This window comes from Heterocephalus glaber, unplaced genomic scaffold, assembly GCF_053883595.1.
Source record: "Heterocephalus glaber isolate CG9 unplaced genomic scaffold, H.glaber_assembly_v1.0 deba00001689, whole genome shotgun sequence".
NCBI lineage: Eukaryota > Metazoa > Chordata > Mammalia > Rodentia > Bathyergidae > Heterocephalus > Heterocephalus glaber.
In genome coordinates, this window is record NW_028258414.1 from 5,305,020 (window position 1) to 5,330,787 (window position 25,768).

The window sequence follows — 25,768 nt, forward strand, 5'->3', positions numbered from 1 at the left end:
ATGTACACGCACACTCAATTTTTATAAGTTTGTACATTTCTATATATGGATCTTTCCTCTTTCTTGACAGTTGTATGCTATTTTGTAAAAACTGGATGGATTATTTGGTTATTACTCTATTATAGCCAACAGTGACCATTAATATACCCTATTACAGTGACCATTCTCATACATAATCTTTTTTTTTGCTACACATGCCAGTCTATCAGTCTTAAGTTATGTGAATTTAAAACAATCATCCATTAATGCTTCTCTTTTAAAAGGAGAACTCTAAATCATTTCACTCAGCATCTGCCTTTTGAATGAAGAACACAGAACTTTGATTATTTTCAGTCATTAAAATAATCTTTAAAACAAAACTAACTTACCCATAACACATAGGATAGGTAAAGGGGACAAGAGATTGAAGGGAAATCAGATAAATGAGGGAAAAATAGATAGATTTCTAAAGATCCGCGAGGCAAAGTTCTAGTATATTACCACTAAACACAAAAATATTTTCTTACCTTTTAAATTTAAAAATTTAAAGAAGGATTAAACATTTGAATTGATACATGTTGTACCCTACTTATTGGAAATACTGTATCTTTTCAAATGCTCTTGCACATTCACAAAATTAAGCATGTATCATACCCCAGAAAGAACCATCCTTCAAGTAGAAATATTAGGGTAAAAGTTTTGCAAATAATATTCTCTTAATATAGCTTATAAGACTAAAAATTGAGATAAAAAATACTTGGAAAATCACTGAACTCCCTTGACTCCTGAGTACAAAAGGAAATGAGCACCGAATAAGATTTCATTGATGTAGACCCTGTCCCACGTTTTGTTCTCTATTCACCCAGTGATGAACATTTGGGGCGTTAGCACCCGCTTCTTGGCTGTAGTGACTAATGCTGCCGCACATGCAAATATCTCTCATGTTCCTGCTTTTGATTCTTTGGCTCTGCCTAGAAGTGAGATTGGTAGGTTCAGCTAACTGCCATGTCCACTTGAGTAAGAAATGCCTGTGGTTTGGTTTAGCGTAGTTAGGGGCTGGGGATCTAACTGACTGACTCACTGGAGAGGGAAAGCCCACCGAGGGTGTGTGTGGCACCAACAGGCTTATAGCCTGGATGGAACCAAAGGGGAAAGAAGAATGAAGTCTGGCTTCTGCTTCTTCAGAGGCGCTCCACACTCCACCATCGCCTTTGGACATTTGTCTCCAGGCTCCAGCATGGATTCTTCAGCCTTTCAGAGCAGACCCTTTGGCTTCCTGATATGGACTCGCATGAGACTCTGCACTGAGCTCCAGGCCTTCAACTTTTCACTGGATCTTTAGGATTTCCAGCTCACATGTGGCCCTTTTGCTCCCTTCCACACCTGACTACAGGTGCCCATTGTGAACCTACTAGTAAATCCTTTATATATATATTTTACAGTAAACCTGCCCCTCTAATGGACACTAACTGATACACGTGGTAATTCAATTTTTAAGTTTTTGAGGAGCCACAATAGTGCATTAATTTTTACTGCTGAACAATATTCCATTGTCTATGTATAGGATATTTTGCTTATACATTTGTTATTGTTTGTGGCTTGCCCCACCAAAACCCCTGTTGAGATTTAATTGCAGTGTGATGGTAACAACAGCTGATGAGGCCATTAGGAGGGCCTGATGTCTTTCTCCTGAAACTGGGTCACTTCTTGCAAGAGCCTGTTGCTGTAACAAGCCTGGCCTCTTCTGTCTCCTTTTTCTCCTCCACATGCGTTGCCACTCTCACAAGCACACTTGCCATGTGCCACCACCTGCCGTGTTATCATACAGTGTGACACCCTCACCATATGCAGACTCTTGAACTTTTTAGCCTTCATAACCTTGAGCCAAAACAAACCTTTATTTCCTGTAAAAATGACCTAGTCACCCATGACTCTGTGACAGTAGAAAATGGACCGACACAGTATTTCTCAGGAAATAAACATTTGGGTTGCTTTCCATTTTTTACCCTTATGAACAACACTGCAATGAACATTTATATACAGGACTTTGTGTACACATAAGTTGTTTTTTCTGGGTACACACTTGTGTGGAATTTCTCAGTTGTATGGTAAATTTATGCTTAAGCATTTTAAGAAAGAGACAAACAGCATTCTGAAGCACCTGCACCATTTTGCAATCCTATCGGCAATGTATACAAGTTCCCATTTCTGGAATGTTCCTCTGCCAACATGGCTGTCTTTTACATCACTAGCTGAAAGGTTTTAAATTGGAGGTAAAAATCCCAGATTCTCCCTCTTGCCAGGTAGAAGACTGAAGGACTAAAATCATGCTTCCCAGACTCATTAAACCGGAGAGACTGTGCTCCCAAGGTCATCTTTAGATCTAATTTCACTGTTTCCAGGAAATGCAAGACAGTGGAGCATATTTGAAGACAGAGGTATCCAACTTTTTGTTGGTTTGACATTGAGTGAAGAATTCTCTAGGGCCATGTATAGACTGAGAACATTTACATCTGCTTAATAACAATAAACACCTGCCATCACAGACACATACATGTTTGGTAATCCCTGCATTTTCCTCACCAACTTTCATACAAATAGGTAATGTCAGATTTGACTGACCGGGTAGGGGGAACTCAGGAGAAGTTAGCTTTGCACTGCATCTTCCCCTACACTACATTCTTTTGTTGCCTGTGCAGTCTGCAATTGGGTATCATGCAACTGAGTCATGAAAAGTATTGCTAAGATCACATACTAATGTTAAAGTTTGCAGTCTTATGGGGGCACAGTACTGGCTGACCATGACTGCATGTGCCCTGTGGGCTGTGGTTGGACAAGCTTTTTAGAAGTTCAAAGGTAACCATCAGTTATCCAGATGACAACTGATATAGTCTCTTCAAAAAGTCCATATTATTTTCTTTAGAGGGCTTTTCTAGGTTAAAAGAGGCTAAAGAGACATCACAAGAGTGTTAACCGAATCCTGCTGTCAGAGGAAAAAACATCTTTAAAAGACATTTCGGGGACAAACAGAGAAAGAAAATGGGGCAAAATTTCAGCACCTGTTGAATCTCAGGGCTGAGGATATATGTGTTCACTCTACTGCTCTTGTATGTTTGAAATTTTTACTAAGAAAAACTGAAAAAGTCCCACTGGGAAAAGGTCAAAAAATTTCCACATCAAACACATTCTGCTGGAAAGAAATATCAAGGAGATGTTTTAATTCAGGCAGTCAAGAATCCTATACTTTGGTCACATATCCTAAGCCTTCATCCAGGCACTGGTACCTTCTTGTCCAGGACAATCCTTCCTGGAGCCCAGGGGATAAACAATGATGCAGCCATTGAGCCTCTTTCCGGGTCTAGCTCTTCGGGAACTTAGAGACCACTTAACAGCATAAACGCTGTCTGGGCCCAGATCATCCTTGGGGAGAGGGTTTTAAAAGGTCTTCCACATTGGAATCCAGGGCTCTAGTTTAGGATCTACAGCCTGAAAGTACCACGTCCATCATTCAGTCTCTGTCTTCTTGGACCTTTGGTTGTTACTTTTCACGCATTTATCTCAGCCCTCCCCAACCTCCACAACAGGGGAAATGCCTCTGAATACCCCTGCAACGCTTAGTGGGTGTGCTTTACACAGACTGAATGTAAATGTTTCTGTTTAATGAGTGAATGTGAGGAAAGAACAGAGTAACATGAAAGAAGCTGGTATATACATATTTTCTGCAAGTCTCTGAAGGTACCGTCCATGTATATGTAGACCTTCTCAGAACTGACAACCACAAGACAATGAGAGTCCTTGGAAGCCTTTAACCAGGCTGCCTCCCAAGGGCATGGCAAGTATGAGCTCTGGCCACTCAGTGGTAAATAGGCTTTTGCATCCTTAAGAACAATATTTATTTTCCCCATTCATTAAAATGCATCCACCTGCAAAAATAAACTTGACAATGGTGCAATTAGGATCATAACATCATTGTATGGCTCCTGCTGCAGCTAATTAAAATGAATTAATCAAAACTGGAGGTTAAACTGGAAGTCCTGATATAGGAGTTCTGTGCCAATAATCTGGCTTCCTGCTTCACAGCTCAGAGACTTCAAAGGAAACTAAATATGCTTCATTGAAAATACCGGCTTCAAAGGAGGCTTTTCCAAGGCTGCAGGTAATGCTGCACTTCCCTGTTTCTGAACGAGAGGCCCCACTCGTGGACTCTAACCCTCAAAATGAAAATTTGGAAAGGGCAATCAGAAAATTCCAAAATTTAGAACTAACAGTCTCTGGAAAATGTCACCCATCTGGATCAGGTGACAACAGTTCTAGCTTAAGTAGTGTACACAGGTAAACTAGTTCTACTGGGTCCAGACCACCTCTTGGGGTGCAGACTCCAACTCTTCCTATATAAAGGCCCTGCCTGGCACGGGTTGGAGAATGCAGAGGACTTCATGTTATAAGGCTAGCAGAGCCACCATGTGGTCAGTGTAGAAATTGTGTTTAACGGCACAATCTTGTAGAAACAGTATCAAGTGATGCCCCAGAGGAAGGAGATAAAAATGAGGAAAGCAGGCACTGCCAAGGACCCTTGGAAGAAAGAGATATTTTTAATGTTTTTAAAAAGGGTTCTATTGACAACTAAGTTGAGAAAATGCTGAGTGAAAGTTGAAACTTTCTTGGCAGACCATCAGCTATGTTACCACTGACTGTGAATTTCTAAAAGTGTAATATATTAAGTAGTATTTTAAAAATTAATTTGAACAAGTGGGCCTTTTTTGTGTGTGAAACAGCTCAAGAATTAGTGTTGTGTGGTCAGAATTTGATAAGCATGGTTTAGAGTCACAGAAGGAATAACACAGAAATCATATGTGGGATATATTCCCAAGACTGCAGAAATCTAATTAGTATAGAATCATGATGGTCTTTGAACAACACTAGCCAAAAGGATTGAGGGGAAAATCTTTCAGTTAGGTACTTCCTTCAAGCCCATCTGGTCTACTTGAAAGCAGGGCATTCCCTTCTAATGTCCCTGAAACATGGTCACATGGGTCACATTTGACAATGCATGGTCCTCAACAACTGCTCGCTCTCTCCCTTTTGTCCTTAACTCTGTAAGGAACTGTGTTTCCATTTTGCATGAAAGTTAACCTCTAACCTTACACAAATTGGCCTTAGTTCTGCTGTTTGATACTCCACTAATCTCTTTTCTTCATGGCAGTCTTTCACAAATTTGAAGACAGGTATAATTTCATCTCAAAATGTTCTCCAAGGGAAGCTGCCCCAGTACCTACCACCATCTAGTACTTTTCAGTTTTCAGAGTCTTCACCCTCCTCCTTACTCTCCTAAAAGCTCTTCCTCCATATCTATGGCTCTCTTTAGAAGAGGGTGACCTGGGATTGGATAGAGCACTGCAGGCGTCATCTGACCAGGGCAATGGGCAGTGTGAAGATCCAGATATTGGACGACTGCAGAAAATAATTTAATGAAGTCTAAATATGTATCAGGGTTTTGAGTTTTTTGAGCATCAATAAACTAAGTTGAACACTTTTTATGCTGTTGCCAAGATTCCTTCTTTCTGTTTTTAAAAAATGTTTATTAGTACATGATTGTAGCACATAATGATTGCATTCCTTGTGGGGAGTTAGTGTGTGTATATAACACATCTCAACTCTTTTCATCCTCCTCCCTTCCTCTTCCCCTCGATCTCTTGGTCCCCTTCCCATTTGTAAAAGATCTATCTCTGTATTTTCTATTATCTTTTATTTTGTTCTTTGTATTTTGAGGTTTTCATAGCAGAAAAATCATGGGATTTTAAGTTATGTGTCTGATTTATTTAACATTGAGGTCTAAAAGTGCATCCATTTTCCTAAAAATACTAAAGTTTATCATTCTTTATGGCAGAATAGTACTCCCATTGTTTTTAAATACATTTTCTTTCTCCATTCATCTGTTGATGGTCATATAGGTTGCTTCCAAGATTTGGCTATTATGAATTTGTGTTGCTATAAACATAGGTATGCATATATCACTGTAGTGTGATATCTTTAAACTCTTTTTGGAAGATACTCAGAAGGGGAATAGCTAGGTCAAATGGAATTGTTATTTTCTGTTTTTTGAGGAACCTCCATACTGATTTCCATAGTGGTTGTACTAATTTACACTGCCACCAACAGTGCAGAAGGGTTCCTTTTCCCCCGCAGCCTCATTAGAATTTGTTATTATTTGATTTCTTGATGAGAGCCATTCTGGAGTAAGAAGAAACTCAGTGTTGTTTTAATTTACATTTCTCTAATGTTCAGATATGTTGAACATATTTTCATACATTTCTTGGGTATTCATAATTCTTCTGAGAAGTGTTTATTCATTTCAATTGCCCGTTTTGGATCGGGTCTTTTATTTGGGGGGTTAGTTTTCTGTGTCCTTTATATATTCTAGATATTAGTCCTCTGTCTGAGGAATAGCTGGAAAAATTTTTTCCCATTCTGTAGGTTGTCTCTTCAGTCTGTTCATTGTTTATTTGCAGTGAAGAAGCTTTTTAATTTGATAAGCTCATTTGTAGATTCTTGGTACTATTTATTGTGCAACTGGCGTTCTCTTCAGAAAATCCTTTATTTCAATAGTTTTACCTACTTTATCTTTCAGCAGGTTATTTGTATTTTACCATTTAGATCTTTGATTCACTTTTATTTCAGTTTAGTACATGGTGAGAGATATAGGTCTAGATTCAATCTTCTACATGTGGAGAGCTAGTTTTCTCAGCATGTTTGTTAAAGAGGCTGTCTTTCCTCCAGTGTATGTTTTTGGCCCCTTTATCAAAGATCAAATAGCTGAATGTACCTGGCATTGTTTCTACATTTTTTCCTCTTTGCTGTTCATTTATCCCCCTGTCTGTTTTTGTGCCAGTACCATGTTTTGTTTTGTTTTATTTTGTTTTAATCACTGTAGCTTTGTAATAGAACTTGAAATCTGAGATTGTGATGCCTCCTACTTTGCTCTTGTTACTTGAGATTTCTTTTGCTATTCTGGATCTCTTCTGGTTCCATGTGAATTTCAGGATTTTTTTTCTCTAGTTCTGTGAGGAATGCTATTGGCATTTGCATTGGGATTGTGTTAAATCTGTGCGTCAGTATTGAAAGTATAGCTATCTTGATGGTATTGTTTCTGCCTATGCAGGAACAGGAGATATTTTTCCATTTTCTGATGTCCTCCTTGATTGCGTTTTTCAGAGTCATGTAATCATTGTAGAGATCTTTTTTTACTTACTTGGTTAGGTTAATTGCTAAGTATTTAATTCTTCTGGATGCTATTGTGAACACTTTTTCTAGTTTATTTCTCAGTGGGTTCATTATTGTTGTACAGGAATGCTATTACTTTCTGTGTATTGATTTTCTAATTTGCTACATTGCTGAATGTAGTTATTAATTCTAGGAGTCTTTTGGTGGAACTTTTTGGGTCTTCTATATAGAAGATCATGTCACTTCCAAATAATGACATTTGACTTCCTCCTTTCCTATACATATCCTTTTTATTTCTTTCTCTTGCCTGATTGCTCTGGATAATTTTTCAATTACTAGGTTGAACAGAAATGGTGATAATGGACATCCTTGTCTTGATCCTGATTTTAGAATGAACGCTTTCAGCTTTTTCCCATTTAATATGATGTTGGCAGTAGGTTTGTCATAAATGGCTTTTATCACATTGAGATGAAGTCTTTCTATACCTATTTTCTTTCAGAGTTTTTTTTTTATCATGAGTGAATGTTGGATTTTGTCAAAGGTTTTCTTCTGCATCTATTGAGATGGTTATATGATTTTTGTCCTTGGTTCTGTTCATGTGATGTATTACGTTCATTGATTTGCATGTGTTGAACCATTCATGCATTCCTGGAATGAAGCCTACTTGGTCATGATATGTGATCTTTTTGATGATTTGTTACATTCTGTTTGCCATTATCTTGTTGAGGGTTTTTACATCTTGTGATTGGCCCATAGTTCTCTTTTTTGGTTGGATTCTCAGCTGATGCTGGAATCAGGGTAATGGTAGCATCCAGGAATGACTTTGGGAGTGCTCTTTCCCTTTGAACTTTATTAACAAGTTTGAGGAGTATTGGAGTTAGATCTTCCCTAAAGTTCTTATAGAATTTAACAATGATTTCATCCAGACCTGAGTTTTTCTTAGTTGGCACATTTTTTATTACTGCTTCAATTTCATTGCCTGTTAGTGGGTTATTCAGGATTTTGATATCTTCTTGGTTCAGTTTTGGTAATTCATATGTATCTAGGAATCTACCTATTTCTTCTGACTTCTCCAATTGAATGGAGTACAGGTTTGCAAAGAAGTTGCTAACAATTTTCTGGATTCCAGAAATGTCCTTTGTGACTTCGTCTTTTTCATTTCTGATTGTATTGATTTGGATCTTAAATTTCCTCTCTTTTTTTTGTAAGATTGGCTTATGCTTTGTCTTTTTTCTTTATTCTTTCAAAGAACTGGCTCTTTGATTCATTGATTCTTTGTATTCTTTAAATTTCAATTTCATTGATTTTATTTCTGATCTTTATAATTTCCTCCCAGCTGCTGAATCATCTGGGCAGGGCTTTGGCTCCTGTACATTTACAGGGTTTTTTTCTTCTGTTTTGCAGCACAGATCTTGCACTTCATTCAATCCTAATTGATTTATTTGCTGTTAGTTCATCATTTGAGCTTGCTGAGATGATTTTCTCTTCCATTTATCTTTTTGTTCATCTTATTCATTCACAGAAGATTTATTGAACAACTTCTATGTGTCGATCATTTCTTAGGCTCTGAGCTTAAATGATATTGTCTCTATCCAAAAAGAGTTCACTATCTAATGAGAAGGCATTGATAATCAGTTTTATAGTGTTACAAGTTTCCATAGGTACTCCCAAAACCTTCCTCCAAAATCAGTTTCATCCATACACCAACACTTGTTTGGTTAGGATGTTTCTATCAGATGAAACTTTCTCTGAAGTTACCTGACAGTGCATCAGGTGTCTTATTGAAGACAAGATCAAGCATACCTTATTAAAGGAAGAAAATGTACCCAACATTCAAAATAAAATTAAATTCCAAAGAATAAATTAATGAAACCCTGAAACCTAGCACACACAGCTGAATTTAACTTCATCTTTAATTAACTTTAATAGCTAAAACAACACCAGAAAAAAAAATCAAGTAATTTTTGAAAATAATCCAAGTGGGTAATACCCTAAGGGCAAAAATAATTGTGAAAATTCTTGAATTTACATAGTAGGTCTGTTTTTAGTAAAGTGATGATTCTGAAACTGACCTGTGTCTGATTGTAAGATAGAATAAGTAAATATATTGGTATTTATCAGAACCAAAGTTCTCACTGTGAGAGAATTTGAAATGGGAGTAGGTAAGAAAGAGCTCTGTGGTTTTACATTTGAATTGGAGGAATAATATTTTAAAAAATCAAGGCTGGCCTTGGTGGCCCACACCTGTAGTCCTAGCACTCAGGAGGCTGAGGTAGGAGGATCACCATGAGTTCAAAGCCAGCCTGGGCTACATAGTGAATTCAAGGCCAATCTGAACTGCATAGTAAGACCTGACCAAAAAAGAATATTTTTAAAAATATATTGATTTATATTCCAGGTATTCCACTAAAAAGAGGTTAGAAACAACAATACCACAGTAATTAGAGTGCCCCAAACTGGCTTTAAAATACCATTCCTAAAGGATCCAGGAGCCTCAGAGAAACAGCGGATTGCAGCGAAGTATAAGATGAGCCTGGAGAATCTGACTGTGGCAGGGGAAGGCACCCATGGAAAGCCTGATGCAGACTCACCCAGAGGACTCGGCTTGGAGAGGGCCCACTATCAAATCTAGGGCAGTGGGACCATCAAAATCAGTAATGATAGTAATGGATAATAAGGCACTACATAAAAAGAATCCATTTGTGTAAACAGAGTACTATAAAACCTGGTAAAGGGAGGGGGAAATCTTTAGAAAAGAGTATTTGTTACTACATATAGAAAAACAGAATTTTAAAATATCTTTTTTGCAGTCACCAATGCAATAATTGATTCGGGCACATATTATTAATAGGTATTAAAACTATTGAATGAAATAAAACAGGATATGCACATGATCTCAAAATATTGCCGGCAAGTTATCTATTAATGACAAAGGAAAAAAGCCATACTGGCAATGGAGAGATCAGGTGGAAATCACCACACAAAGGTATTAGTTACATTTAGCATGGTCATGCTACAATAATCTGTGTCCCCTGGAAACGTTAAAGACATACACTAGGAAGGGACTCTGCAGGTGGGACTGCAAAAGAGTACAGCCACTGTGGAAAGCAGCTTGGCACATTCTTACACTGTTGAGCCTGCACTTACTGTACAACCTAGTCATCCCATTCCTGAGTATTTTCTCTTGAGAAATGTAAATAAATCCACACAAATGCTCACAGAAGCTTTATTCATAAATAACTAAAAGCTGGAAACAGTTCAATGCCCATTAACTGGCTGATGAATAAGCAACTTTGGCTATACACATACAACAAAATGCTAAGCAGCAAGCTACTGATACTTGGAAATAACCTGGATAAATCCCAAACACTATGTGAAATGAAAGAAGGCTAACAAAAGGCCACAGTCTCTATGATTTATTTTACATTCATAAAAATGCAAAGCTACAGGGACAGAAATGAGATCTGTGGTTCCCAGGATTTTGGGGTGGTGAAGGGGACTGAGTCCAAAGGGAGCATGAGAGAACTTCAGGGGATGGTGGAAATATTCTACATCTCGATTAAAGTGGTAGTTACGAAACTCTATGCATCTACACAAAACTCATGCACCTACACACTAATAAGGTAGATTATGCTACACATAAATTCTACCTGAATAAGCCTGACCAACATGTGCTTCCTGATGCTACGCTGGAAAGTATTACCTCAGTAGTATTCTCGCTAAAAGTAACCTAAATTTAGCCACAAGAAATCAGACAAATTCAGTTAATAGGACATTCTCCAAAACTGCCCTAGACTCTAACAGACAGTGCATTGAAAGACAAGGGGTGGGGGGGGGAGGAAGAGAAGAAGGGAGGAAGGAGTGAGGAAGGAAGGAGGGAAGGAAGGAAACGAGGGGAAGTTAAGGGTGGAGCCATTCTAAATAAAAAGATTATATGCCTATAATCTCAGCTGTAATGATTTACATCTAGATGTCCCTGCGAAGCCTCATACACTCATAGGTGGCGCTCTTGGGAGGTGATTGGATATAGAGGTGTCATACTCATCAACTTATTAGTACAGTGATAAATTTATAGCTAAATGAGATGTTGGGAAAAGTGGGTCACTGGGAGCGTGCCCTGGAAGAGTCTATCTCCCTCTCTCCTTCGTTGATTGCTCTCTGCTTTCTGCCTGCCAGAAGCTGTTTCTCCTTCGTGACTTCCCTCCGCCATGCTGCCTTGCCTTGGAGCCAGCTGGCTGTGAACTAAAATAAATCCACAAACTGTGAGCCAAAATAAACCTTTCCCCTTTACAGTTGTGTGTCAAGTATTGAGTCTTAGCAGCAAAAAAATAACAAAGACACCAGCACTGTGGGAGGCTGAGGCAGGAGGATCACAAGGTCAAAGTCTGGTCAATTTAATGACTAAGCAAGATCCTGTCTCCAAATAAAAATTAACAAAGGGCTGGGGATGTAGCTCAGTGAAAGTGTCCTGGGTTCAATCCCCAGTACCACCAAAACAAAAATAAATTTTGAAAAGTAAAATGCATACATAAATAAAAAGATACTAGAGAAACATGATTATTGTGCTGGGGCCTCAGGTGAGTAGAGTGCTTGCCTACTATCAAAGCAGAAAAAAATTGCAACAACCAAATTCAATGGGAACTTAAAGGGAATACTGTATTTTTAAATAAAAATCAATTACCAAGGACATTTTTGGGTTTATTTTGGGTAATTTGAATATGATTACGTATTAGATGATTTCTACGGAATTATTATTAAATTCTTATATGTCAGTCTAATTCTGGCCCCGGGCTGACTGAGCCCAGCTCTGTCTGGCAGGCCATGGCCACTTGTGACCAGGAGCCAGTGAGGAACTCCACCCTCACACCCACCAGCCGCCCTCAGAGCCCTACATGCCCCTGTAACAACAGAGGCCCTCACCCCCCACCCCCCGCCTCTGGCCTCTTGGCTGTGCAGCTACCTGGTTCCACATTACAGAGGCACAGGGAGACATAAAAGCCATTGTCCTGAGCTGCAGAAGTGAACAACAGAGAGAGGGCCTCTCTCAGGCTCCCTGATGAAAACTGAAGCCCACTGGAAAAGTGAAGAGAATCTCTGCAATAAAGGCACACCAGACCACTGTGCTTGGTAAGTTGGAGGGATCATCACCTCCCATCCAAACCTGGACTATCATCAGGGTAAAGGGAGCTGGAACCCACAATAGAACCTTGCACAGTTCAACCCTCCAGGAGGACAGGGAGCTCAACTTGGGACTTGCAGCCAGGAATCTGTCTGAATCTCATGAGTCTGTGACTGGTTTACTGAGACTCATTGACTTATAACTGCACACTGCTGCCCACATTGTCTGTTGTGACAGCAGAGACATACCCTGAAGGAGGCCCTTCACTTTTATCTTTTATTTGTTATTTTCAAAATTACAACTATTGTTTTGCTATTATTTTTAATTTTTTTCTTCTTTTTCTACTCTTTTAAAATTTTTTATTTTTCTCTTTTTTCTTTCTTTTCTCTTTTCTTTCTCTCTCTCTCTGCCTTAATCACTTGCTGTCCCACATTGTTCTTCATCTCCCTTTGTGTTCCTGTTCTGGCCCTAATTTGTATTTCTTCTTTATTTTTCTTTACTTCTCTTTCCTTTTCTCACCTGTGTCCTCAGGCCTCACTGCTAACCTTCCCCTATCCTTCTACCTACCTATCCTTCCCTCCTCAACTCCTTCTAACTCCCCATTCCAAAGGGTAAAGTTGCTATATTGAAGAGTTTATTCACTATAAACCTATGTTGGGTTGGTCCTTGATTTTGATCTAATTCACACAGTTAAAGGTGATAGATTAATAACTACCACAAATTATCATTTTCTAAGAGGTATTTGATGCTATTGTGTTGCTGATTGTATCACTAGGGCTAAGATGTTGTGATTGACCTGATCAGGTGTCCTTCCTGGTATAATGAAAATGAGACAGCCTCAGAGTCACTAGAGACTCAAAACCTAAAGACCAACTATATCTGAAAGACACCTCTGATAAGCAATCATTCCATAAGGGTTCTAAATACATCAACAAAGATACTTGCAATAAACAACTTCCAAGTATCAATCCAGGAACTAAACCAAAGACAGTACCAAAAACAAAAAAGAGAAGACATTTAAGTAAGGCACAAACTCAGACTTCCACCCCACAAAAGGCAAATTCTGGGGGAAACAAGGTGGAAAAGTCCAACAATCAACCACCTGGACACCATGAACTGATAGCACAGGAAGTAACAAAACAGATGAATGAGGCTCTAGAAAAATTCAAAACAGAAATAATCTCCCAGATAACTACAGAGATGATGAGCAGAGTAAAAGACATGATTAGAGGCTCTAGAAGAGAAACAGATAAAAAAGAAAATAGATGAATGCCTAGCATAAGAAAGAAATGGAATCCATGAAACAGATTCAAACAGATATTCAGGAGATTAAAAACTCCACTGAAAGCATGCAGAGCAGATTAAGGGAATCTGAAGGTAGAATATCAGATATAGAACACAGGATTGCAGTTAAGGACCATGAAAACAGCGGTTTCTTAAAAATAGTAAGAGACCATGAGAAATCAATCCAGCAGCTGCTAGATGATACAAAGAAGAATAACATAAGATGGATAAAGTCCACAAAAAAACAGGAGAAAGTACAATTGACATAAAAAAATTCATAGAAGTAATAGTAGAAAACTTCCCAGACAGAGGTGGAGAATTGGACATACAGAAAAGTGAGGTATATAGAAATCCAACTAGCCATGATATATAAAAAATCTACACCTGGGCATATAATGGTCAAGATCCCCAAAACCCAATAGAAGAACAAAATCCTACAGGCAGTTAGAGAAAAGAAATAAATCACCTACAAAGGAAAGCCCATCAGAATCATAGCAGACTTCTCAACACAAACCCTCCTCTCAAGGGAGAGCCTGGAGTCTAGTATTTCAAGCCCTAAAAGAAAATAACTTCCAACCTAGACTGTTGTATCCTGCAAAATTATCTTTCAAAATCGATGGGGAAATTAGATACTTCCGCGACAAGGAACACCTCAGAAATTTCATGAACTCCAAACCAGCACACCAAACAATTCTAAGCAATATCATAGAAAAAGACAATGAAGGTCACAACTCCATGAGAGGGAAGACACCAGGCAAGGTGAGAAACTAAAGGGAAAGGGGAAAAAATAAGAAAAAAAGAGTCAACAACAGTAAAACATCATGACAAGGATGAGTCAATATCTATCAATTATAACTATCAGTGTAAATGGCCTCAATTCACCAATCAAAAGAAGTAGACTGACAGAATGGATTAAGAAGCAAAATCCAGCAATGTACTGTTTACAAGAAACACACCTAACTCAAAAAGAAACTCATAGACTGAAAGTAAAAGGATGGAAAAAGAGTTCTCCACGTGACAGGAACCCAGAAAAAAGCAGGCATAGCAATCTTTTTTGCAGACAAAGTAGATTTCAAACCAAAACTAATTAAGAGAGACAAAGATGGTCACTACATCCTTGTGAAGGGAACAATTCAAGAAGAAGAGATGACAATCCTAAATATATATGCACCAAATACGAATGCCCCCAACTATATAAAACAAATATTAATGGACATGAGAAACCAAATAAGCACTAATACAATTGTAGTGGGGGACCTCAATACCCCACTATCACAAATAGACAGATCATCTAGACAAAAAATGAAGAACAACATTCTAGAACTGAACCAAGCTTTAAACAAATGGACTTAATAGATGTTTACAGAGTGTTCCACCCCACAGAATCAGAATACACATTCTTTTCAGCTGCACACAGGTCATTCTCCAAAATAGATCACATGCTAGCTCATAGGGCATGTCTAAGTAAATGGAAAAGAATTGAAGTTACCCCCTGTATATTATCAGACCATAATGCAATAAAATTTGAGATCAATAACATAAGAAACCACAAAACTCCCACAAACACATGGAAATTGAAAAACACCCTCCTGAACAACCAATGGGTCATAGAAGAAATTAGACAGTTTCTACAAGTAAATGATAATGCCAGTACAACAAACAGAAATCTATGAGATACAATGAAAGCAGTTCTACATGGAAATTCATAGCATGAATATCCCCATTAGGAAAACAAAGAGAGCTCAGATAAATAACCTAATGCAGAACCTCAAGCTCCTAGAAAAAGAAGAGAAAAACAAACCCAAAGCTTGTACAAGAGAGGAAAGTATAAGGATCAGAGCAGAAATCAATACAATGGAGATTAAGAGAATGATACAGAAAATTAATTAATCAAAGAGATGGTTTTTCAAAAGAATATAAATAATCAATAAACCTTTAGCCAACCTTATCAAAAATGGAAAGAAAAGGCTCAAATCCAGGCAATTAAGAGTGAAAAACATGAAGTCACAACAGATCCAGCATAAATCCAAAGGATCATCAATACCTACTTCAAAAACCTGTACTCTAATAAAATGGAAAACACAGAAGAAATGATCAGATTCCTAGATACATATGAATTGCCAAAGTTAAATGAAGAAGATATAGAAATTCTAAACACCCCAATTACAATGAGTGAAATTGAAAATGTAATACAAAATTTACCAACAAAGAAAAGCCCAGGTCCTGATGGTTTCACTGCTGAATTCTACAAGACATTTAAAGAAGAAGTATCACCATTACTCTTTAAACTCATCAAGGAAATTGAAAGGGAAGGAAGGCTTCCAAATTCATTCCTGGAAGCAAGTGTTACTTTGATTCCAAAACCAGGGAAAGAACCAACACAAAAAGAGATCTACAGGCCAATCTCCCAAATGAACATAGATGCAAAAATCCTCAGCAAGATACTGGCAAACAGAATACAGAGGGTCATCAAGAAGATCATACACCCTGACCAAGTCGGATTTATCCCAGGGATGCAAAGATGGTTCAACATTCATAAATCAAAAAATGTAATACTATATTAACAGAGTCAAGGACAAAAACCATATGATCATCCCAATAGATGCAGAAAAGGCATTTGATAAAAATCCAACACCCACTCATGATAAAAACCCTACAGAAAATTGGAATAGAAGGTCTTTATCTCAACCTGATTAAGGCTATCTATGAAAAACCAACAGCCAACATCACACTAAATGATCAAAACTGAAAACTTTCACGCTAAAATCAGGAACAAGACAAGGATGCCCACTATCACCACTCCTGTTCAATATAGTTCTGGAAACATTAGCCACAGCAATTAGAAAAGAGAAAGAAATAAAAGGAATAAAGATAGGAAAGGAAGAAGTTAAACTGTGATTATTTGCTGATGATATGATACTTTACATAGAAGACCCAAAAAGCTCAGCCAAAAGACTTCTAGACTTAATGGACAGATCCAGTAGAGTAGCTGGATACAAGGTCAACACTCAAAAAACAATAGCCTTCTTATACACAAATAACAGACTCACTGAGAGAGAAATTAGAGAAACAATTCCTTTTACAATAGCATCCAAAAAAATGAAATATCTAGGAATCAATCTAACAAAGGAAGCCAAAGACCTCTACACTGAAAACTACAGCACTCTGAAAAAGGAGATCAAGGAGGATATAAGAAAATGGAAAGACATCCCTTGTTTCTGGGTAGAAAGAACCAATATAGTGAAAATGGCCATACTTCCAAAACTACTATATAGATTTAATGCAATGTTGATTGAAATTCCAGCAATATACTTCACAGAACTAGAGAAAACAATCCAAAAATTCATTTGGAAGCAGAAGAGACCTAGAATAGCAAAAGCAATTCTAGGCAACAGAGACATGGCTGGGGGTATCACAATCCCCAACTTGAAACTATACTACAAAGCTACTGTGATAAAAACAGCATGGTACTAGCAAATAAACAGACCTGAGGAACAGTGGACTAGATTAGAAGATGCAAAAACAACTCCAGACATACTCAGCCACCTCATCTTTGACAAAGGAGCCAACCACCCTCATTGGAGGAAAGATAGCCTATTCAATAAATGGCATTGGAAAAATTGGATTTCAACCTGCCAAAGATTAAAACTAGGCCCATACCTATCACCATGCACTAAACTAAGATTTAAATGGATTAGAGATCTAAATATTAAGACAGAAACACTAAACTTGCTGGAAGATAAGTTAGGTAGAAGTCTTGAACATATTGGCATAGGAAAAGTCTTTATGAACAAAACCTCAGTAGCCCAGGAACTACCACAAAGAATCAACAACTGGGATCTCATCATATTAAAAAGCTTCTGCACCGCAAGAGAAACCACCAACAGAGCTAAGAGACAATCTACAATCTGGGAAAAAATTTTTAGCAGCTGTACCTTAGACAAAAGACTACTATCTAGAATATATAAAGAGCTGAAAAAAATCATACCCCTCATATTCAAAAACCCAATCCAAAAATAGGCATCTGAAATGAACAGACATTTCTCAGACAAAGAAGTAAAAGCAGCAAAGAAATAGATGAAAAAATGTTCAACATCACTGGTCATTCAAGAAATGCCGATGAAAACAACACTGAGATTCCACCTCACCCCAGAAAGAATGGCTGCTATCAAGAAATCAATTAATAACAAATGCTGGCAGGGATGTGGGGAGAAAGGAACCCTTCTCCCTTGTTGGTGGGAGTGCAGACTGGTGCAACCACCGTGGAAATCAGTATGGAGATACCTCACAGAACTAGGACTGGAAGTCCCATTTCACCCCACTATTCCCCTGCTGGGTATGTTCCCCAAAGAATTAAAAGAATCATACCATGGTGATATATGTGCACCCATGTTTATAGTGGCACAGTTTGTAATAGCTAAAGCTTGGAAACAGCCCAAGTGCCCATCAACTGGAGACTGGTTAAAGATGTGGGTTTTTTATAAAATGGAGTACTACTCAGCCATAAAGAATGAGAAACTAGAGACATTTATAGCTAAATGGATGCATATTGAGGCCATACTCTTAAGTGAAATAAATAGGACACACATGTGTAAATACCAAATAGTTTCTCTGGTGTGAGAAACTGAAAGTGTAAACAAGAATTAAAGTGATTTAAATGAATAATTGATAATTTGAAATAGGAAGAAAAGGTCAAAAGGGATAGGGATGGTGGGAGGGGAAGGGGAAAGGAAAGAAGAGAATGGAAAAATTATGAGAAAAGAGAAAAAATGGAAACAAAGTCTATGTAAATAGGGAAGGGTGGAGGGGTGAAGGGTGCACAGGGAATGGGGAACAAAATAAGAATCAAGATACATCGTGTACAGGTACAAGCACCCAATGATAAATGTAAATGTACTGTATACCTAAAATGTACCAATAAAAGAATTTAAGGGGAAAAAAAAGTCTAATTCTGTTCCTTTTTTCTTAGGACATGCATGGTAAACTATATAAAGATTAAATCACGAAGCCTGCAATTGACTTTTCAATGATTCAATCAAAATGATTTATATGGCGCGAAGGGGAGACAGAAGTGGCAAAATTCTCACAGGTGGTGAGCTAAAAGAAGGTATCTGTGCTTTCAACAAACTAGTCTTTTAAAAACAAAAGGGTGGGGAGGAGAGGAAAAGAGTTTTTAAATGTTTAAGCTTCATTCATTAAATTGGCCTAAACTTCATTTACGTAGAAAACTCACGTATTCATACAGAAAAACTGGCTCTACACAAATTAGGCTTCTCTTATTTGTTTACCCATTACGTGCGTGCGTGTGTGTGTGTGTGTGTGTGTGTGTGTTTGTGTGTGTTTGAAATAGGGTCTCACTAAGTAGCCCAGGCTGGCCTCGAACGCAAGATGATCCTCCTACCTCAGCCTCTTGAGTTCTGGGATTACAGGTGTGCACCACCATGCCTGGCTTACCCATTACTTACTTTAAAAAGAATTGGCTCTGCTAATGTTTACCTACTTTCTTTTAAAAATGCCTAAGAGAGTTTCAAGTGGCGAAGCAAGGTTTTTTTACTCCAATCATTTTCTAGACTTCATTCTCTAGGCCTGACTAACCTTGGCAGATTATATAAAGCAAAGATACATACGAGAAAAACTGTCCAAGAGAAATGGACAAACGCCACCATAGTGGAAGATATGAATATCCTGCCTCAGTAATTGGCAAGTGAAGCATTCGAAAAACAATCAGCAAGTGTATAAAAGGCTGGGGGAGGAAAATAGTAGGAAACATTTTACTCTCAAAACCAAAAATAAAGAGAATTATCCAAATATATACAGAACATTTCTAAAAGTTGGCCATGTTGCGAGCCACAAAGCAAGTCTAAGTACGATTCAAAGAATCAGTATCTAATGGAACAAGTCCCCTAGTCACTATATAAGTACCATAGAGATTAATAAAAAAACCTTCTAAAATCTACAAAATATAAAGACATTTATGAACAATTCATAGGACAGTGACAAAATAAGAATAAAAGTTAAGGAAGGCTTAGACCTCCCCTGAAAGAGATCTCTACATCCAAACACGTGGAGCTGCGGCTGACAGGCATCCTCAGGAACAAGTTACAGCTGTCAGCGTCTACGGTGGAATAAAAGGGTCTGGGCCTGGGTCTCCCAGAAAGCACACTGACGAAAATGAAAGATCTGCTAGACATTGTGGGCAGGTGAGGGGTGAGGGGGTGAGGAGGAAAACACAGGGACAGAGCGAAAGCAATTCATTTTGCTCTTGGATATGCTGGGGCTCCTTGACCTGCATTTGACAAGTAGTGTGAGGTTCATCTCTGGATGGTGCGTGACAAATAGAATGGGAGAAGCACTTATCCACCACACACAGGTTTGCCCCTAAGGGAACCAACTCTACCCCACATTTTCCAGTTGAGGACCAGGCCAGGAGGTGAGAGGTCAGTGCCACAGGTCGGAGGGAAGGCACAGTCTCGTCTCACATTCAGGGGATGGAACCCACACATTGTCTATAAAGGCCCATGTAGCCTAGGACCCAATATTTCTACTCCCAGCTCCATCCTAAAGAAGCTCAAAAGTGTGTACCAAAAGAACATTCATAAAAGCTTAGTTTGTAATTTCATAAAATCAGCAACCTAAATTCCATCAGGAGTAGAACAGATTAAAAAAAACGATGACATAAATCACACAATGGAATAATGTAGTACTGTGAAATCGAATGAATTGCAATGTTCAAAGAGGAAAAAAAGGCAGGCTAACAGAAAAACATAATCAGCATGATTCTATTCACATAGAGGTCTACAACATACACAGCTGAACAGTAGTTTATTAAAGTCTCCACACCTATGTGTAAAGCTATAACGAAAAGCAAATGAATAACTAATACAGACCAAGGATACCAGTTAGGTCTTAAGGGAAAGGAACGAATGTAATGCAGGTATGTGGGGACTACAGGGTGGGTGACTGGAAGCACTAGAAATACTCTGATGCTGAGTGTGCCATGTAAGGGATATGTTTCATTTTTACCCTTCAATGAGTACACATGCATTTTTAGTCTCTGGTGTACTATACTTCGCAAGTTTTAAAAATTATTTTAAGGAAGATTTATGGACTAAGACCCTTACCTACAACCACTGTGGGAATCAATATGGAGATTCATTTTTTAAGTAAAGGTTTGGCAGTAGATAGTAATTATATTCATTGTACATGCCCACAACGTATCTTAATTCTTTGTTTTTTACCCCTTCTGGAGATTCCTTTAAAAACCAAAAATAGAAATTCAATTTGACCCAGCTATAATCTCTCCTGGGTATCTTTCTGAAAAAAGAGTTAAAGTCATCATATTATAGTAACATATTTATACCCATGCTTATATTCCAATAGGTGAATTAATTATAGGAGTGACCTATGTGTCCATCAATAGATGAATGAATAAAGAAAACATATACGTACATAATGGAGTATTACTCAGCCACAAGGAAAGATAAATTTGAGTCATTTGCAGGAAAATGGACCCACCTTCAGACTATAATGCAAAGTGAAATAAATCAGTCACAGAAAGTCAAGTATCACATGGTTTGTCTTACATGAGAAACGCATAATATAAACAATTTAAAGAGCAAAATAAAGGAAAGATGGTAGAAAACAGGGAGGTAGACTTTTTGGAGATGTGAAGAGGATCTGGAGAAGAGGGGAGAGTGGAGGACAAAGGGGAGTAAAAATGTATATATACCTATTCCCCCAAATGAGTGTAATTATCATATATCACAAACATTTCAAAATAAAATTTAAAAAGATCCACACCTTTCCCATCTTATACTGAGAAAAAATGTCTGAGTAATCACATACTTCTAGGACTTTAAAATCAACTTAACAGACTAGGTTTCCTAACATTTAAAAAAGAAAACCCTATATTTTCAGCCCTAAGTATTGAATTAAGTTAAATCAATACTACGTCCTTTATGGTTTGGTCTCAGACTATTTAACGTAAATGTGAATTGGTTCTATTTATTTCAACTTTTCTATTTCTACCAGACTTCTCACCAGAAGGCACAAATTGTTTACATTTCCCACCCTGCTCATATCAAATTATTTCCCTTTAAGTTTAGAAAATGATACTAGTCACACACAACTTTGTAAGTATGAGCAGTGTCCTATAGTTAAGAACAAAATCCCTGTGCACCTGGAGGGGAAAAAAACCCCAAAACATTCGCTGATGGCATTTGTGTTCCTGAAAGGATTTTCTTTATTACTGATATAGGTTATGATTTTAAGATAGTGGAAAACATCAATCACTAACATCATTAAATGTGCCCTAGAACTTCCAATTTGCATTTTCATTCTATAGTGGAGTCAAACAATGGTTTTTAAAAATGCCAATAATATGGGCAGCTCTTCAGCTTTGACACCATGGCCTTGAACTCTGACAGCCAGCCCGGTGGTCAGCAGAGAATTGACAGAGCCCTCTTCCCTGTGAGGGGCCATGCTCAGTATTCAGCACCTCCTGGCATGGTTAGCCCTAGGCAAAGTCTATGTAGCAACCCACACACTGCCTTGGGTTCCTCCAGCCTCCACTCTGCAAAGCCCTGAAAGCCTTTGGGCATTCCTGGAGTGGTGAGTACCCAGGGAGACTTTATCACGAGAGGGAAGAATCTGGAATATACCGGTGTTCTGTTCAGTTATGCCAAGACCAGTCCTGTACAGCATTCCTCTTAGCAAATGACCAGAGCCAACTTGTTAATGCCTTAAAGCACATTTTAAAAAACTGCCTCTCTAGGGGCTGGGGATTTAGTTCAGTGGTTCCACCGCCTGCCTCGCAAGCACAAGGTCCTGAGTTCAATCCCCAGTACCAAAACAAAAAACAAAAAAAACCTGCCTCTCTTAAATTCGGTTCTATCTTAGTTACTTTCTCATTGCTGGACAAAGTACCCAACACCCAAAATTAAAGGAAGAAAAGTTTATTTCACTTCATAGTTCATAGAGGTTTCGATCTATAGTTAGCTGCCCCCAAAGCAGGGTGGCATGGCAGAGGAGCACCACAGAGGAGAAACAGTCCATGGCAGGGCATACAGGAGGCAGCAAGCAGGGCACAGCAGCAGTGAGCCTGCTTTCCCTCTGTCCCTTTATATTCCACCCTGACTACAAGAATGCTGATTGGTGCTAACTGCTCCTAAGCTGGGGCTTCTGAAAATAAGAACCAAGAGAGATTATGTAAAGATGCAAATTACCAATGATGAGTGTAATTATATTGTATACCTAAAATGTACCAATACAATAAAAATTTTTTTAAAAGAGCTGGGGCTTCTGTCTTCAGTAAATCCACTCACCATACTCAGAACTATTCAATCAGTGAACTAATCCTGTCATCACATATTCATAATCCATATTTACATACCCTAGATCCAGAAACTTCTGAAAAGCTACACGTATGAGGTCATGAGGCTTTGGGAGGACGTCTACATACAAGCCATAACAGGCTTCTCCAGAAGCAACAGGTGAGAGGAAAATGCAGGTACAATTTGTTAAGAGAGGGCTTTTAGGGCTGGGGGTGTGGCTCAGGGATAGTGCACTTGCCTGGCATGTTCAAGGCATTGGGTTCAATCCCCAGTACTCCTGGGTGGGGGGAGCACTTCTAGGAGAAACTGGGGAGGAGACTGGGACTCAGTACTCCTCAGGGCAGATTGAATCCCAGGCAGAGTCCTGCAGAAAACAGCTTCTATCTGTGCCCTAGAGGGTAAGAATGCCTCAGAATTTGTCCAGGTCTGAGGCAAGGGGACCAGATTCCCTACCCTGGCACCCCTCAGCTGGTGGCTAAGAGCCACAGGGGCAGAAACTTCAGGCTTTTCTGGCTCTCCAAGTGGGTGTGACCAAAGGTTCCACAGTAGGCAAATGGCAAATATCAGGTAGCTTCTGTCACCGTGACAAAACACCCAAGATGAATATCTTAAAGCAGGGAAGGTTTATTTTGGTTCAGATTTCAGGGGTGTCAGTCCACATTTTCTCAGCCGACTTTGCTTTGGGTCTGTGACAGCACAGCACATTATTGTGGGAGTGCTAGGAGGAGGAAGCTGCTCACCTCATGGTGGCCAGGAAGCCAAGTAAGACAGTGAAGCAGAACTTGGAAGAGAATCAGTTTTTCTAAGCAGCTTTTCCTACCTCCACACGGTTTCCCTCTTAGATTCCTCCTCCCTGTAACTGCTGAACTCTGCTACAGATAAGGTAAATAAAAAAATTCTTACAGAGTCCTGTGATGTCCTGGTTTCTCAGAAATCTGCTTTCCTTCAAGGCTGACCTCTGCCCTGGTACTGATAAGGTTGACAACTGTGCTCCTGTGAATAGAATCCGATTATTATAGATGGCTAACTTAGATAGAAACACAATAGGCAGTCAGACAGGGCTGAGCCCTCCGGAGAGTTAAGACAAAAGGTAAAAACACACTGCAAGTGAGGCCAGAGACATATCAGTTTGGGGCTAACCCTCAAGTTGATGACAAAAGAACCGGCCTACATTCTTCCCCAAGGGATGAGATAAGTGATAACACCTGGTCTAGTAAAGTCTAGATATCTAGATAGGCATCAGTAGCCTCAGTAGATGACCAAGACCCCCAGATCCATCATCTACCTGGGAAGTTCTTTGTTCTTTCCATGTACTCTTGCTATGCGACCTGCTTCCCTGTTGGATCACTATGACCTAAGAGACTATACTTGTAACTTTATTGATTAATCATAGCTTAACCCACATTTTACCCACATGGGTTTTGCTCTATAAAAAACTTCTCCATAAAGTGGGGTCCCTGGCTATCCACTTGGGAACCCTCCTGCTTCTGAGGAGCTATCTTCTCATATATTTTCCCATTCTTTTTTTTTTAATTACAAACTTTATTGTGTAATATTCATAACATGAATATCTTATTTTTTTTCTTAAATTCTTTTATTGGTACATTTTAGGTACACAACACAATTACATTTCTCATTGGGAATTGTACCTTTACATGATACATCTTGGTTCTTATTTTTTCCCCATTCCTAGCCCTCCCTTCATCCCCTCCACCCTTCCCTATTTACAAAGACTTTATTTCCATTTTTTCCATTTCTCAGCATTTTTCCTTTCCCTTCTTTCCTTTCCCCTGCCCCTCCCACTACCCCTACCCCTTTGGACCTTTTCTTCCTATTTTGCATTATCGATTATTCATTCTAATCATTGGTACATTTTAGGTGTACAATATAATGACATTCATCATTGGAAATTTGCACCTTTACATAATCTCTCTTGGTTCTTATTTTTCACCCTTGCCCAGTCCTCCCTTCAACTCCTCCATTCCTCCCTATTTACAAAGATTTTGTTTCTATATTTCCATTTTCTCATATTAATCCCACTCCCTTCTATCCTTTCCCCTAGCCCTCCCACTTCCTTCCCCTTTGCCCCTTTTCTTCCTATTTCACATTACCTATTATACCCATGTTCATAGCAGCACAGTTTGTGATAGCTAAAACTTGGAAGCAGCCCAAATGCCCATCAACTGGAAACTGGATAAAGAAAATGTGGTTTTTTAATAAAATGGAGTACTACTCAGCCTTAAAAAATGAGAAATTAGAGACATTTATAGCTAAATGGATGCACATTGAGGCAATACTCTTAAGTGAAATAAATAGGACACACATGTATAAATACCAAATGCTTTCTCTGGTGTGAGAAACTGAAAGTGCAAATATTTTCCTATTCTTAACCTCTGTTGTTCCTAGAATTCATTCTTCAATTTTAGAGAACACAAACTTGGCATATCAGACATTTAACAGATTAGGAGTTATATATCATTTGGAGGTCCTTTTTCATCTCCTATAACACTAAAATTTCTGATATCTGTTTTCCAAGGCTAAGGTGTAAAACTGTCACTGAATGAAGAACTGCTTTTGTCTCGTTTTGTGCCAACCCCTTTGAGAAAATGTATAAAAATTAGAGCATTCCCTTTGTTTGGGGCTCAGTCTTTTTGGACAGGTGTCCAACTGAGACAGTGTACCCCTAAATAAATCCTCCTATTTCCCAGTGGTCTCTCCTGTCTTTAGAATTCTGCAACAACAGAGAGAGAGAGAGAGAGAGAGAGAGAGAGAGAGAGAGAGAGACAAAGAGAGAGAGCAAAAGGCCAGGGTCCCAATATCCCCTTCAGCATCC